We start from the raw sequence: 16,629 nt of genomic DNA, 5'->3' as shown, positions 1-16,629 counted from the left end.
TACTAACACCCGGATCATTCTGAATTTTCCTCTTAGGCATTGCTTATCTCTCTTCATGCTTTTCTCATGCTTTCTGTTTTTAAACTGAGGAAGAACATTATCTCAGTCATAATTCAGTCATTCAGCGTCCCATCTCTGAGAATGGTTGAGACCTGGTGAAGAGCCAAGTAAGCCCAGAATGGAAAACTACGAAATTATTTGACCATAGTTAGAGATATTCCCCAGAGTTTAGTGTCTGCTCTGTATCTTAAAAAAGTTTTTGATCCTGCCTATTGCTACAGACTGTTCATTCATATGCAACTCTATATGTGTTTATTTGCTTTCTTTAAAAATCTTAGCTCTGCAGGTCAGCACATTCTGGTTTATGGTCTGTAAAGATACAGAAACTGGAAATGGAAAAAGGAGTCTCTCATCTGTCTCACTCTCTCAATGCTGTGATATTCCTATATTATCCATTATTATGCTTTTTAATGGAGCTGGAAAACCCCTAAACTTCTTTCATTTCTTCTTTCATTTCATTTTTCCTGGCATTCAGTTATGATTTTCTTTTGCTTAGCTGCGCTGCGCACTGTACTGCGTCGAACAACCATACCATGACTCATATACTGTCAGTATACCGTCAGTATTTCTCTCCAGTTGTTGTTCAGCCGGATCAGACTTAGTTCTCTGTCTGTCTAACAGAGGTCTGTCCTCCCCCTTTGATTCCTCCTGCTCTTGTACGAATCCCTTCAGCGTGTCAGCATCTTTCCAAGAATGGAGTTCCCAAGGCTGTGAACAGCCCTCTAGGTCCTGTCTAAGGCATTTTTCTATTACAGAAAAGGTCTTAGGGCATAAGGAACATTAATTCATTGCCTGTGTTGTTGGTGGGCAGTGAGCCCAATCCCCCTGGCATCATAAAACTCAAGCTAAAGGACTAGGGTTGAAAGGCTTAGCAGTGCTTCAGTGTGTAGAAATGCAATTTCCACTGGGACTGGGGCCACAAATAGACAGAAGAGTTGCAAATCTGAGCATCCTGTCATCTGCTTTTTAGGCATCTTGCCACCTTCTTGTCTGTATTGCCCTGAGTGAGCTGTCTGTGCTCCCTGTAAGGGGATGGAGAACACTAGGTGCCCAGGAATGGGACTACAGGCGTCAAGGCATTAGAGCTCCCGGACATGACCATGCTAGATGGATCAGTAGATCAAAGCAGCATCTACCCTATGTACATCCAAGGGTTTTTCTTTGGACTGTAATGCCGCTATCATGCACATGGCTTACAGCCCCTGAAGGACCGGTTGTTCCTGTGATCCCTTATGTGCCCCAGGGTGCTGGAGTGCTGCTGGTGCTCACCTGGAGCAGAGCCTCCGGTTTAGTAGCCTTCAAAGGAAATCTCATTCTCATGTGCCAGAACTGCTCTGCAAATCCAACCAGTGATCAGTAAATGGAAATTATCAGGGAATTTGTTTACAAACTCCACTACTACTCCTGCAGTGCCAAGACTACTCCCATGTTTGTCTTTCAGAGATTTTACAGGCATAACGGTGGAAACATGCCACTGCACTGCTGGACTTCATTGTTTTCAGATGCTAAGTACAACAGTAACTTTGTCACTGCGGTACTGTGCCTTGTCCTGTGAAGGAGGGGTTTCAAGGCTATCAATGGACACTTTCCAAGAGGTCTAGACTCTTTCTATAAAGATAGAAAGCACAAAGAGTGATTGTCTCACATTTTTTAGTTCTGCAGATCACTTGGCTTTTGGACTCATGCTTTATAGCATGAAGTAAGGAATGTTATAATGACCCAGACAGTACGGTCTGTCATGCTTGAGCATTTCCTTTATTATTTGATTGTCTGATATTCTTTAGAGTTAATTTCTTACACTAATTTGGTAAAAAAGATACCAGCAGAGAGGGAATGAGGGAAGAGAAAGAGATGGGAATGCAGAGGGTGGGTGTGAATGGCAGGTCAGGGATGAGAAGACAGTTAGAAATCAGGTGTAAGCTATACGGGTAGGAATGGTTTTGCAAACAGGAGGGAATTAAAGACCATGATGGCAGGAAGTAAAGGATGGATATAGGCTGCAACACGGAAAAGCAGAGATAGTTTGAGACTCAAGGAGAACTGATAGTAAGGAAGAAAAAAAGAGGAGATCAAGAAAAGACACAATAGAAATGAAAGCTCATTTATTTTTATTTTCCAGCCCAAACAGACCAAATATTTTCTCCCTAATGTTGGTGGTGTATGTTTCAGCTGATTGGTTCAGGACAAGAAGAAAAAAATCCCTGTCAAAGCTTTCATTCACTGAAAGATGCTGTTTGAAGTAGCTGAAAATATTTGTGGATTAAACACATAGGTTTGGCTATAACAAGAAATAATGATTTGGAAATGCTGGAATAAACCTTTGCATAATACCCACAGCAACTTTTATTACTCATTTGTGATAAAGGCAAAAGTTTGAAGGCAAGCAGTACAGTATCAACACTGACTGCTACTGGTGTCATCCCAGTGGAAAAAGCAGTGCTACCAGGATGCATCCTTCAGAATGCAGGAGACCTTCATTCAAGCCCTTTCTCTACCTGCAGACATTTGCACCTGTATCTCCTACCACACTGCTCTGGGTTTTGGTGGGTGTTTTGAGGTGTGCTGTTTTTGCTTGCTTCTGCTGGCATAGTACCTCTTTGCATATACACTTAATTTGCACTTGGATATGTATCATTGTAGAAATGGGTCATTCTTCCTAGTCTGGTGCCCAAAGCACCAGGTGATAAAGCCATCCTCTCATGCACAATCTCTGTGCTGCAGCCTGCAGTGAAATTTGCTAAGCAAATCTGAAGGAGCAAGAAAAAACACTGAGAACAATTCAGCCTACAATAGCTGGTTGGTTAGGATGCTTTCCTGAGGAGGTTTAATTCTGCCCAGGACTCAAACCAATACTTTACTGCTCATGGGTGAGGGCATCTTTCACTGCTTCAGCTGCTTTGGGAACTTGGTGTTTCAGTATGCTGAAAATGGCAAATAGCAAAACTGTCAGGGACCCTAGCCAGTGACAACATCTAAGGATATGAAGAAAGGTGCTCCAAAAATCAATTATGTTCAGATTTTAAGTTCGGGAATAAGAAACTGGTACAATTAGCGTTGTTCCTTTTGTTTAATGTGAGGTTGTCCAAGAAGAAAATAAACACATATCTGATCAGATGATGAACTGAAAAAACAGTGACTGACTCAATTCTAGGTAGTGGTTTTGATTTTCTTGAAAATTATGCTTCCATGGCCTCGAAGTGCTACAGAAGCACCTGACCCTCAGTGATTTCAGGAGCCTGCCATTGAGACAGCTTGGAAATCCACAAGGATCAACAGCATAATGTCTGCCAACGACTTTCAGGAGTCTCAGTAAATGAACGAGCTGAATCTCCCCAGCCTAAGCATCAAAAGCAATCATAGCTTAAAGGGCAGCTGTGCCAGCTGACCCCAAGTGGAGATCCCACCTAAGGCTTAACAGCAAATCTGTCAGGGAACCAAGTCAAGAGCAACAGCAAAAAGAGAGCAACACCCCCCACCCCCCCCCCCCCCCATTTTTGGCATGCCTCAGTCTAAGCATACATAGTAACTCAAACCACTTCTTCAAAACTACTGTAAAAATGTCCCAGTTCCCCCCTGAATTAACATACCCTTATGAGCAAGAGTGTCAGGGCTGTTTATAGAATAGTCTCATTCATACAAACTAAGTAGCATCTGGCTGGTATCTGTCCCTTTTTGTGTGCTTTTTCCTCTCCTTCCAAGCACAGTCACAGCATCAAGTAGTGGTACTTGAAGGAGGTGCCAGTTGCCCAGCAAAAGTGGTCTTCAGCCACCAGCTATCAAAATTACCCTGCAGATTTTAGGCAGAGTTTAAAGCAGTCACATAAAGAAGGCTTGCCTATTGAAATGTCTTAATATGAGTCCACAGGTCCTTGCTGAAAGACCTAGATGAACTATTGCACCTGGCTGCATTCAGATCTGGTGGTCCCTTCTGCCCTTATGTAGGACCCAGGCAGAATTGGTGACTTCTCAGTAGTGCCCAAAGCCCATTTGCAGAAGTAAATTGGGCATTTAAGGCCTCCCAACCCTATAGCAGCTGTACCCTCTGTTCCTTCTGTTAATTTATCAGATCAGCCTCTGTCTATGCTGGGTGAGAAGAGGCTGTGCAGAGTGAAGCTGGCTCAACTTCTTTTTCTCCTCTGGGAGCTCCTCCTGAACTGCTTGGGTAAAGGCACGTGGCCAGCATGTCCTCTGGTAACAATATGTCTTTCTACTGGTATGTACTGCAAAATATCTCCAGATTCCCATGCTGCTGCTAGATGTTGTGGAATCAGAGGAACACACACCAGGGCTTGGAAATCTGAGCTGCTTTGTGGAGGATGGAGATCCCCAGAGGACTCTCTCAGAAGAGATCAGGCTTCTTTCTGGCCATGCTGGTATTTCATGTCTTCACTGCTGCCTGCAGCATGGTTTACAGGTACCAAAACTAGCTGTAAGCAAGAGCTTAATACAGGCTAATTTAGCTTAATTGCTCAATTTTCAACCAGAGCAAAAGTCATGAGGCCCCTGGCATCTTTAACACATGCCGGAATAAGCCAGCTGGGAATAGTGTTACTTAGGCTGGTTCCCTGGCTGTCTTCCCACTCCATACGTGTCCTGCATCCACGGACACGCTGAAGAACCAGGGCTGTCATATTTAACTTCCTATAAAAGATGATGTTTAAAAGTTCCCTAGAGATCCAAGCTTAAAAGCAGCCAAAGGGTAACTACACTAAATGCAGATTCACATGCACAAGCTACATGAATCTGTAGCTCTGCCACATTGCGCTGCCACAACAGTACAGACACAGCACGTTCCACATTTATGGAGCTCTTTTAATTTAAAGAGCTAAGAGGTCTTCCATTTCCACTTATAAGAAGCTAATTCATTTGACTACGTGATACACTCCAGATAATTTGCTAGATGCGTGTTAGACATACAGAAGAAGAAATTCCCTTTTTAAGGTGTATTTTCCACTGTAAATTATGCCAGCACTCAGTGATATTCACACCCGGTAACCTGCAGCATGAAGTCCAACTGTAATGAGTGCACCAAGACTAGCATGAGCTCTTTCTGGCACTGAGTCTTTCTACTGCATCCCAATGTGATGAGTCTTACTGTACAGATTTTCCTGCACATCAGTCTCATATGGGTCAAGGAATCGTAAATATGAAATGGCTTTGTCCTCTGCCTATCAAAAGAGAGCAGATTATTGTCATAGACCAGAAATAACCATGATGTCACCCGACGTGTACATTCAGCAGAAAGCAAAACAATGTCTAGAGCGGGTGGAAGGGCTGCCAAGACCCCATAACAAAGCAACATCTGACCTGAGCTTTTGATACTAAGGAAAGGGGCATGGGGATAGACAGATTTCTCTAACATGCTGGAGGTCAAGATTTTAAAGACAGCCTTGTGGTTTGATCAAGAGTGTCATCTCTTTACCCTGTATATTATTCACACTCTCCTTAATATATACAAACTATCTCAGATGTTTAATTTTCTGGTGGGGATACTTAAGTCCCCTCAGATGTAAAGATCATAGTAAGCACTAATGATGCCACTGTATCACATGCATTACTTTTTACAATTTACCTGCACAGATCTTAATAAGTTTGCGTAGGGAGAAATAGAAGTGTAGCGTAATTCAGTCCCAGTATGTGCCTCTAGCTCTCCAAATACATAGCATGACTTACCTGAGCCCAAAAAGAGGCATGACCAGCACGCCAGGATTTCTTTGTGCCTGTGTGCCTGCATGGGCATCCTCTTCTGTGTCCGAGAGGTTCCAGCACATCTCCAGGCTGCATTTTTCTGGTTCCCAGTATGCCTACTCTTCCTTGCAATGCCATAAATGCTGGCTGTAAAAGCAGCATTTTGGACCCTGAGGTAACAGAACAAAAGATGATGTTGAGCCAGCAGGACAAATTACACCTTTTTGCATCTTCCACCAGCACAAAAGGCATAGCCTGAGCCCACCATCAGATCCAGTGCCTGGTGCTCCACCGTATCCATGCTGCCAGATTCCCTTTTTCTTAGCAACACTGTGTGACACTTTCACTCCCAAGTGAACAAAAGTACCAAGCTACACAACATCGCATTAAGACTTTGGGTGTCTGTGGATAATGCAGGTCTTTTTCTTAGAGCCTCATGGAAATGAGCAGCATTAGCAGCGACAGGCACCTTCCACCATGCTGGGGCTCACCAGACTGCACAGGTAACAAGGCTGGGCCTGGTGAAAGTGACTGTGTGGCCAAACTGGTGCCCCAAAGAGAGATTCAAAAGCAAAGAATTCATCACACAATTCTCACTAGTAAAAAAGCAAAGCAGGGAAGGAGTGGGCAAGGACAAAGGCCAAGGTTTTCAAGCTCGGCTTGACTTTCAGTGCCTGGTGTTTGAATGCCTCAGCAGAGACACCAGGAGGGTGCATGCAGATTGTGGGTATTCACACCGCATGTGCTCATTTGGAATGCCTGAAAATAGGGTCATTGCAGTGTGCCTGAAAGCCTTGGTGGCAAGGTGGCACCATCAATCACCATCAAACCTTTCTGCTGTTTCTGGCATGCTGAAATCAGCAATTCATGTGCAATAACCTCTCTTATTGTCATGCCAGGGTCATGTTCAAAGGAGTAGTTTTTAGGCTGTTCTATGTTGCATGCAGCACATGCTCCTTGCTGATACTGGGAGACTTGAGTCGTGCGCACTGGTTGGGTTGACACTGTGGAGGATGGCCAAGAAGCTTCCTCTGAACCACATTAACCTGAAATCCATGCTGTGTGCCTGCAAATATGGCCTGAGGAACAGCCAGAGCAGGACACCTGTGGATCCCCACTTACCTAGCCATGCTCTGCATCTCCGAGGCAGCCACCAGGTGCATCCCAGAGCATCCCTCCATGAAACAGCTCTCTGCAAAGACGGTGGCAGGATGCCAAGTCCACTGTGCTTACTGCTACTTAGAAGCCAGACTTTCATGCCAGCATAGGTGCAATCATTAGAAGAAAGGATCTTTTTGTGACAGGACTGGTATCCTCTGAGCCTGGGCTCTGGCTCCTTTGGGTTCTTCACTGAATCACAGAATGATAGGGGTTGGAAGAGACCTCTGAAGATCATCTAGTCCAACCCTCCTGCCAGAGCAGGTTCACCTAGAGCAGACTGCACAGGAATGTGTCCAGGTGAGTTCTGAATATCTCCAGAGAAGGAGACTCCACAACCTCTCTGGGCAGCCTATTCCAGTGCTCTGCCACCCTCAGAGTAAAGTTCCTCCTTGTGTTTAGATGGAGCTTCCTATGACCAAGTTTGTGCCCATTACCTCTTGTCCTGTGTCGCTGGGCACCACTGAAAAAAGGCTGGCCCCATCCTCCTGGCACCCACCCCTAAAGTATTTATAAGCATTAATAAGATCCCCCCTCAGTCTTCTTTTCTCCCCACTAAAATGACCCAAGTCCCTCAGCCTTTCCTCACTAGAAAGATGTTCCTGTCCCCTAATCATCCTCGTAGCCCTTTGCTGTACCCTTTCCAGCAGCTCCCTGTCCTTCTTGAACTGGGGAGCCCAGAACCGGACACAGTACTCCAGATGTGGCCTCACCAGGGCAGAGTAGAGGGGGAGGATAACCTCCCTTGACCTGCTGGCCACACTTCTTGATGCCCCCCAGGAGGCCATTGGCCTTCTTGGCCACAAGGGCACATTGCTGGCTGGTGTTCTAGATGCAGATACTTTGCTTTCCAAAGCGAGGAGGGAAAACAGACCTTCTGCAATAAAATTCTCTGTCAGGAGAGCTTTCCCACCAGCGCAGGACAGACATAATCTCTGTTGTACTTTCGTAGAGTCTCTGCTACACACAGGGGAAGGCGGAGGGCAGCCGGTCGTGTCCCTGCCCTGCCTGGCCATGCCAGCCGCCTCTCACACTGTTGCCCCCAGGACCATGGCTCCTTCCATCTTTGCTACTGATTCACCAGCACAAACTCTCTACCGCTTCGGGGGGGGGGCTCTGCTCCCCTTCGGAGGCTGTACCATGCGCCTGGCAGCAAGTCTGCTGGGCCCACAGGGCAGGAGCCCTTGCATTGCTTTCCAAAGGGATTCACGCTTAAGGGGGACCAATGCTGACAGTACCTCTTAGGCCCAGGGAGGAGCTTTCTATTCTAATGGCTCATTCAAAGTGCAATTAGTAAGTCAATGTTTTTCCACATTTTGTCTGACAGTCATTTCTGTTTCTCTTTCAATGGAATCCAATAAGATCACAAAACAACCTACTTTCTCTAAGTGCTGCCTTTATTGCTATGTTTGATAGAATTTTATTCTTTAAATTGACCCATAACATCTGAAGGGGTTGATTTACAGTGACCTAACCCTCCTCCCCCCCAGGTTTGCCATGAAACCACTGGCAAATGCTTCTTTTCTAAACTCAGTTTGTCAGATTTTCATTGCTCATCCTGTTGATCAGGCAGACAAAGGCCCATTTTTCCAGTCTTGCTTTCTACTAATACCATCCTTCCTCCACATGACTAGTGATTGTAACTGAAGGCTATTAAACCTCATTTAATTCAAATGTAATATGGTTCTCAAACAGTCCCGCTGGGGAGGCAGGTTTAGCAGTAAGTCACTGTCCTGGAGGAAGCCCTGAGCATCCACTGCCGGCTCCTGACTTAGGAAGTTACGTTTTAAGCCCATTTTCTAAATGCATTCTGTGTTTGCATCTCAGAGTCCCTGCAGCTGTATCCGCTTAATTAACCTTCTGTAAGGTGCGCTGCAATAGGCTTGTGCATGTGCTTTGGCACCAAATTCCCATTGATCAGGTCACCATGGAAGAGCTGGATGCTGTGACAGTCCCTGGGGCACACAGCCTGCTCGGCAGCCCAGGGGTGAGGAGGATTATGGAAGGATGATGCTCAGGGACTGAACCAAAAGGCAAAGAGTGGATGCCAAAGGGGGTGGCACAGCCCCACCAACATCTGTATCCCCATAAACTTGAGCTCTTGCAAGTGCATCCTGCTGGCAGATGCTCTGGTTAAGATGTGGGAGCAAACACAGCTGCCCTGCCCTCCCTTCCAGCTCTGGAGAAGGCACAGAGGGGAGCATGGCATGGTGGTTTCTGTCTCCACACATGTATTAATGCCAGCTGGCAGAGGACACCTCCCTCGGTTGCCCTGAACCCCAGCTTTGAGGGTTTGGCTCACCTTACACCAGCAGTGAGGCAGAGCAATGCTGAGCATTATTCCCCCATCAGGAACTGAGAAACAAACTGCAGTATGCCATGGCTGGCCAGGCGTTTCTCAGAGATGAAAGATGTGCTGACCCTGCTGCACTTGGAGGCTTTCCAGCACAAGGCAGCATCCAGACCAGCTCCCCATAGGTCTTGGAGGGCAGTGGAGAGGTGACAGCAGGCATCCTCGCCTAACCCCTCTCCCTCTGCCCCCCAGCTTACTCCTCCTGGCCCCACATCCTGCAGTCGCTGCTGGCTGCAGGGCTGCCCTCCGGCACCCCGCTCCCAGCTTCCAAGCTGGGCACCAGGGCTGAAACAAGAGCCAGCCAGTGCCCAGGAGGGCTGTGCCCAGCCTGGTCCCACTGCTAGCCCCAGTGGTGCCGGCCATGGACGGCTGCCTCACTGCCCCAGCCGCTGTCCCTGGCTGCCGGAAGCGTTTCAGAGGCTTTCTGCCAGCTAGATGTCGAAGTTGGCAGAGGTGGCATTCAGGAAGCAGCTGGCAGGTTAATCCTCCTAATAATTTGTAGCATGCAGGATGGACTGGAGAACTAACGTAGAAAGCGTTGGTGCTGTGGGTTTCTATGGCATTTAAATTTCATCATTGTCTTGATATCTGCATATCAGTTACCCAGGAAAGGAGGGAAGGAGGAGGGGTAGAGGTTACTGCGAGCTAAGAGAACAGTGATGGCAATAATCCGGCAAGCATGGGTCCTATTGCAAAAAATTTTGCTGACTGCCTACCAACACTTTTCTTTCTTTAGCAAGTCCTCCACGTCTCTTTCTCTCTTTTGCTTTGCTTTTTTTCCCTCCCGAATCCCCTGTAAATGGAACATGGGCAGATTAGCTGGTTCCCCTTCATTCCTGCTTGTTCAAAATGGATGGTAAGAAGAGAGGGAGAGAGAGAGAGAGAGGAAAAAAAACCTCAAAATGCCTGGAGCTACGGCTTGTGGATAAAAACCAGCTGCACGTGAAAAAAAATTGATGTGGTTTTCAGCTACTGTGGTTTGGAGAATAAAACGCCAACTCACCCCTTACTTCCAGAAAGACAGCAGAACCTTTAAAAAGCATTGTTGAAAATAGGGTTTTGGGTTGGGTTTTTTTAGCAGTGGATGCAGAGAATCTAATGCACCTGGATCCAGCCCTGTGTGTTGCCAGGCATTCTCCTGCAGCACTGGGCTTGGGGGCTGACCTTCCTTCCTTAAACAAATCCCTGTCAGAAGGCATTTTGGTGCTGTTAGTCGGAGAAGTATAGCAGCTATCGGACCTCCTGGACACGTGAATGAGCCTTAACCCTCTCGTTCCTCACATGAATCCCAAGAGAGGACTGTAAGTGGAAGCAATACCTGACTTCACAACCAGGTGATGGACCCTTGCTGGAGCACAGGGGTCCCTTTGACTGGTGTGGGGAGACCCTTTTGCACACTAAAAGGACCAATGCTATAACCAGAGGAGAAGGATTCAAATTTTTACCAGACTACAAAGTAAATGGCTTTGTCTGTGCCCAATAAAGGGATTTATCATTACGTGCAATGTGCAGAAGTCTACCCCAAAACTGCGATGGTCTCAGCTTTACCCCCACGTAAATGAACTGCAGTGAGTAACTCCAGGGTTCCTTCTTCCTCTCTTTTTCAGGTTCCCTACTGACCTTCTGCATTCTTCCCCATGGTGGGCAGAAATAGGGTCCTTTTCATCCTCATTACAGACTTCTGAAGAACAGCGCTATCATTGCCATAATGCTTCTGTGACTTGACTTCCAATTACACTAAATCCCATGAAAGGGCTCCCAGTCTTGTACGCACACTGGTCCAGCATGCAAAATACTCAGCTCCAAAAAGACGATCACTGCATACAGTGAAAAGTAACGGCACTTTTGTTCCCTCTTTTTCTTCAGTTGTCTGTAGGGTGATGCCTTATATCAGAACTCAGCTTGAACAGTAAATTAAACAAGGAAATACGAAGCTTTAATCAGTAATTATGGCTCTGGATTATCCTTCGGTTTATTTTCACAGAGAAAGCTTAGGAATCAAACTGTTTCAAATACGACGAGTCAGTGAAATGTTTTCATTGTTCATTTGTTGATAGTTGGAAGATTTTCAGTGATTTGCAAAAAAATGGAAAAGTGCAAGACTTAATAATGGGGTTTAACAGAAAGCATTAAAGATGTGGTACCAAAACAGACAAGAGGGAGGTGGCTTCAGATCCCATCCAAAATCCACAGATCACATGTCAAGTGCCATTGACTTCAGCGGACTTTGAATCAAGACTGTATTTTTTCTTGAAATAAATTTCTATTCCTTTCAACAAAGCCCTTTTGACATGTATAAATGTATATGTGGTACATTAACCTCTGTTCATAGCTGGAGGAGTGGATCACCTTCTGAAAACAGCCACCAGATGATCAGCAAAATTTTCTCTGAAGTCAAAAGGACAGTTTCTGCTGATCCAGTAGATCTCTCATAGAGACAGTAGCATCACCGTCTCCCACGCCGTAAAGGACCAGTACCATATCACTTGCTATTTTATGTTGGTCACCCAAAACATTGGGAAAAGGCAAAACAGGTCAGTGAAAACGATGTGGAGCAAGGTGTAGCTGCCATGGGGAAGGGCTGTCTGTACAGGAGCGTGGCAGCTCTTCTTGCACAACACAACACACTTTGCACCAGTGTGAGGGGGGGATCCTTTTGCCTCTGTCTCTCCCACCAGCAACCTGAGCAATGTATGAGATACATCCAGTCCTGCCCAGAGGATACCTGAAAGGGCCCCTCCCTGAAAAATAACTAACAAACTAAAAATAAGCATTTCTAGAGCTAAAGCACGTAGGTAATTGTTCAGCTGGAATTGCTGCCCTGCAGTTACGCAGCTCGGTGGAGAGCACTCTGATCCGGCCGCTCATCTTCCTGCCAAAGGGCGATGCTCTGCTTGGGTATCACCTCCGCTCCCCCCACAGAACCGAGCGGGCCTTGCCCAGTCGGTGAAGCAGCGGTGAGTGCATGGGCAGGCGCAAGATGGCACATGTGACACCACTTAAAATAGTCAGGCATGTCTGAAGGACTGCATCCGCCCCAAGGGCCTCCTGTTAAACTGTAACAGGAGTCTTGCATGCTTACACAGATGCCAATACAGAAAATGATGATCTTTGAACAAGTTTCTAGTTAAAAAGTAAATCTGATCTCTTGAATTTTTGAGATTTTTATGACAAATGTCTAATCCAGATGGCTCTGACTGGGCAGTAGGTGAGGTATTCCCCCCATGGTCTGCTTCTAAAATTAGCTTCACACACTGACTTGAAGATGTTAATCCCGGCTCACCCCTACCCTTGTCAGGGGGCTTGAGGGAGGAGATTCGCAGAGGATCCTCTCTCGTCACCTGATTCAGGGGCCAGGATTTCACCCTGACAGAAAAGACCGAAGGGCTTCTGCTGCCTCTCCCCATGGCCAGCACCATGCCCCTGGGGACCTCTGCCAAAGCAGCAGGCTCTGCTCCTTCCTCCGGGTTACCTCCTCAGTGTCTCTGAGGAGGCAGAGGCCATCCCCTGGGCCTGTCACCCCTACTTACTCCCCTCTAACTTACTGGGACATCATCACTCTTCAAAGACTTCTTAAGTGTAATCGAGAAATGCAAACACCAGACAAAGACAGGTGATCTTCACATTTCTGGGCCCTTCCGTCTACCTGGCTCCCCACAGGCACATTGCAGGAATGACAGCTGGAAACATCTCTTGCTCTTCCTTAAGCAGCATTACTGTATGAACCCATAGGCCTATATAGGATCCTGAAGAAAGTTTGGGGAGAGGTGAGCACTCTCCTCCTCGTAACTATGTTCTTCCAGCACCTCAAGAGGCAACACTGACAGACAAAGAAAATAAAACTGTGCTGAAACATCTCTGTGTGCTTCCTACCCTCTGCTGAACTCCCACCCGCCCTGCGAAGCAGCGGGCTGACACACCTGACCTGGGAAGATGCCCACAGCTTGTGGCCGTGCACAGCTCCTCAGGGGGTATTCACTGAGCCCCCAGCTTGGCTGCACTTACAGACACGTGTTTGCGCAGGTCCCATGGGGTGACCAAGAGCCACGAGGGGCTGTCGGGAGGATCTGAGCTGCCCGTGACGAGAGTTGCAGACTGTGTGGCCTCCAACGAGTAAAACAAATTCATCTAAGAAGAGCAAACAGGTCTTACCAGGTGGCAGAGCTGCTAGGCAGGAAAGCAAGTGCAACCCAATTATTTGGCTTATGAGGACCAAGGCATGTGAGCCAGCAGCATCTCAAAGGAGTAGGATTATGCTACCAAGGTGAGGGCAGTTCAACAGCTCTTAATTTTTGCATACTCCAGCTGACTTTTGGATTTCCTGCCTGGGGTTATCTGGAAATTGTCCTTTATTCTTACTGATGATCAGAGGACTGGGAAGCCTGCCATATGAGGAAAAGCTGAGAGAACTGGGTTTGTTTCAGCCTTGAGAAAAGAAGGCTAGGGGAGACCTTATCACCACGGTCCAGTATTTAAAGGGTGGCTACAAAGAAGATGGAGATTCCCTTTTTACAAAGAGTGACATGGAAAAGACAATGGGTAATGGGTACAAGTTACTCCTGGGGAGATTCTGATTGGACACAAGAGGAAAATTTTTCACAATCAGCCATTGGAATAATCTCCCAGGGAAGTGGTGGATCCCCCAACATTGGACACTTTTAAGATTCAGCTGGACAGGATGCTGGGCCATCTTTTCTAGACCGTGCTTTTGCCAAGGAAGGTTGGACCAGTTGATCCTTGAGGTCCCTTCCAACCTGGTATTCTATGATTCTCTCCAGTTTTCTATGCAATGGATCTGTTTCAGCAATATCAGACCTCCTGCCGCTGCCACTGCAGTGGGCATGTCCTTACCACATGCTCTTTCTCTCTCCTATCCCAGCGATTCCTTACCCACCGTGTAGCCTCTCTCCTTCCATTGTCCCTCACTGGCTACTGGTCTTCCCTCTCATTTCTAACTCAAGCCCATGCCTGTTTGCTCTCTTCCTCTCCAGCCACTGATACCACCATCCATCTCCTCCCTCAGGATTTTGTTCCACAGTTTTTCAGTCCGGATCATCTCCTTCCCTCCTGCCCTAGGGATTTCTCCAGAGACATCCTCTGCCCCAGCCGGCCCTTTCTTCTTCTTTCCAGACAATTACTGCTCCTGCTCACAGACCGCAACCTGCCCTATGCTCCTGATGCCAAATGGGTTGACACAGTAGTGCGAGCCCTTGCTCAGGTCCGCCCCGCCTTACCCCCCTACAGCAGACTTATCACCTGGTAATTCTGACGTAGGAGGAGCTATGAGTCATGAGTTACAATGGCGATAAATTCCTTGCCTGTGGCTTGCACTTTCCCTTTCCTAGCCCTTCGTGATGCGACTGCTGCAACCTGGCTGTAACAACACGAACCCCCGTGTGATTCCTCAGCCACACATCACCCTTTTGCGAGACGTGAAACAGAAATGCTCCAGAACATCCTTTTCCTCCATGGCCACAGCCGTGAGGAGGCTCAGAAGCATGGGTGCAGCCCTCGCCGTGACGGGCAGGCTGCAGACAAGCCCCGGAGTAGCTCACAAGAGGCCGTGGGGACTTGACGGGTGCCCAGGGGCTGGAAGTCCCTGTCTAGACGCGCTCATCTGGAGGGCAGAGAAACTAACAGCGGCAACGTGAGCAAAATGTTTCTCTGTGGTATGTAAGTCAGCACTGAAAAATTAGAAAGGTGACGAAGATCAGCCTACCTGTATCTTTTAAGGTATAGCTATAGAGATAACACCGCCCCATGAGTCAGATTTTCGACTGCTATCAGTAGATTATAGACTAAATACCTCTCAGGGAGCGTTTTGGTGACCACATAACCCTGAGCAGCCCCGCATGTGCAACATTGCATTGCAGAATGCAGCATGGTGGCTTAAAGATACCATCACACTGGGTCTTAAAACCGAGCTGTTCTTAAGTTATCCCAGTTCAAAGGGCAGAGGAAGAAGTATGAAACATTTTGTAACGCGTGCAACATGCTCAGCTCCCAGGTTAAATTCAGGTTAGTAAAAAAAGTGACTGCTCAGAAGAAGCACTCCACCTTTGCTCTCCTAATGCCTCTCTGCAGAGACAGACCTAGAAAGGTAATGATATGGTGGCAAAAAATAGATGTAACTGTGTCTTTTCCTATTTTCAGAGCCCCAAACTTCTGTTGAGGTATGATGACCAGTGCTATTGAATTGACCAGACTATATGGGACTTTATGGCTCTTCAAGATTGTGAGCTAAGCCACAGATTGCCAAGTTCTGGGAAAGAAGGGAAAGCCACTTAGTTTACGTGGCTCCGTCGCTCAGTCCTTTGGTTACCAGAAAAGAGCCAATAAAACAAGAAACCTCTTAAAGTTTCGAGCACCTCGGGCTTAGCTGGCGGCTAGTTAGGTCGTTCTTTTAAAACCGAGCCGGGCCGGGGGAGGGCTGCGTTTCAAAGCTTGGCTTTCCGTCCTCTCGGCCCCGACAGCGCGCCCGGGATCGGGAGCCGGCGCCTCCCGGGGGCTGGTGCGGGGCAGGTCCCTGCCGCGGGCTGCGGGTCTCTCTCCCGGGCACCAAACGGCCGACCCCGGGCCGCCGCGGCAGGGCCGCTCGGGCTGCGGGGCGGGGGGGTGAGGCGCCCTCCGCTGCAGTACCGCGCCTCGCCGCGCACCGGCAACCGCCCCCCGGGGAGGGGAGGGGAGGGGAGGGGCGGGAGGGCAGAGCGGCGGCGGGGCGGGGCGCGGGGCGGGCGGTGGCGGGGCGCTGCGCGGCGGGCGGCGGGCGGCGGGGCGGCGCGGTGCGCGGCGGGCGGCGGGGCGGCGCGCGCCCGCCCGCCGGTGCCGCGCGGGGCGCTGATGCCGCGCGGGGCCGGTCGCGCCGCGGGGCGGCGGGGCGCGCAGGGCGGGCGGCGGGGCGCTCGGCCATGGGGCGCGGGATGTGGCTGGCGCTGCTGCTGGGCGCCGCCGCCGCTGCAGGTGGGTCGCGACCGTCCGGCGCTCGGCGTTTTCCGTCCTCCGCAGGCGTGCGAGGTAGATGGGGGGCCGTATGTTCGTAGAGGCGCGTGTGTATACATACGCCTGTATGTATGTATATATGCGTATGTACGCACACGTATGAGTGCGTGTACGTAGGCGCGCGCATGCATAGTATCACATAGGCGTGTGCGCACTATATACACGCGCGTATGTCTGTGTACGCACGTATCTGTGTGCACGCACATACGCTTGAACATACGCGCATACGTACGCACATGCTGTCTATGCGTACGTCCGTACATGCTATGCATGTAGGTATGCGCTATGCGTGTACGTATGTGGAAACAGAAGGGCAGGGGCACTGGTGGGGGCCGGGGCCGCGCTCCCAGCCCCGCGCCCCTCGCCGCAGA

Source organism: Gavia stellata, chromosome 4, assembly GCF_030936135.1.
Source record: "Gavia stellata isolate bGavSte3 chromosome 4, bGavSte3.hap2, whole genome shotgun sequence".
In the NCBI taxonomy this organism is placed as follows: domain Eukaryota; kingdom Metazoa; phylum Chordata; class Aves; order Gaviiformes; family Gaviidae; genus Gavia; species Gavia stellata.
Note: the sequence above shows the minus strand (reverse complement) of the source record.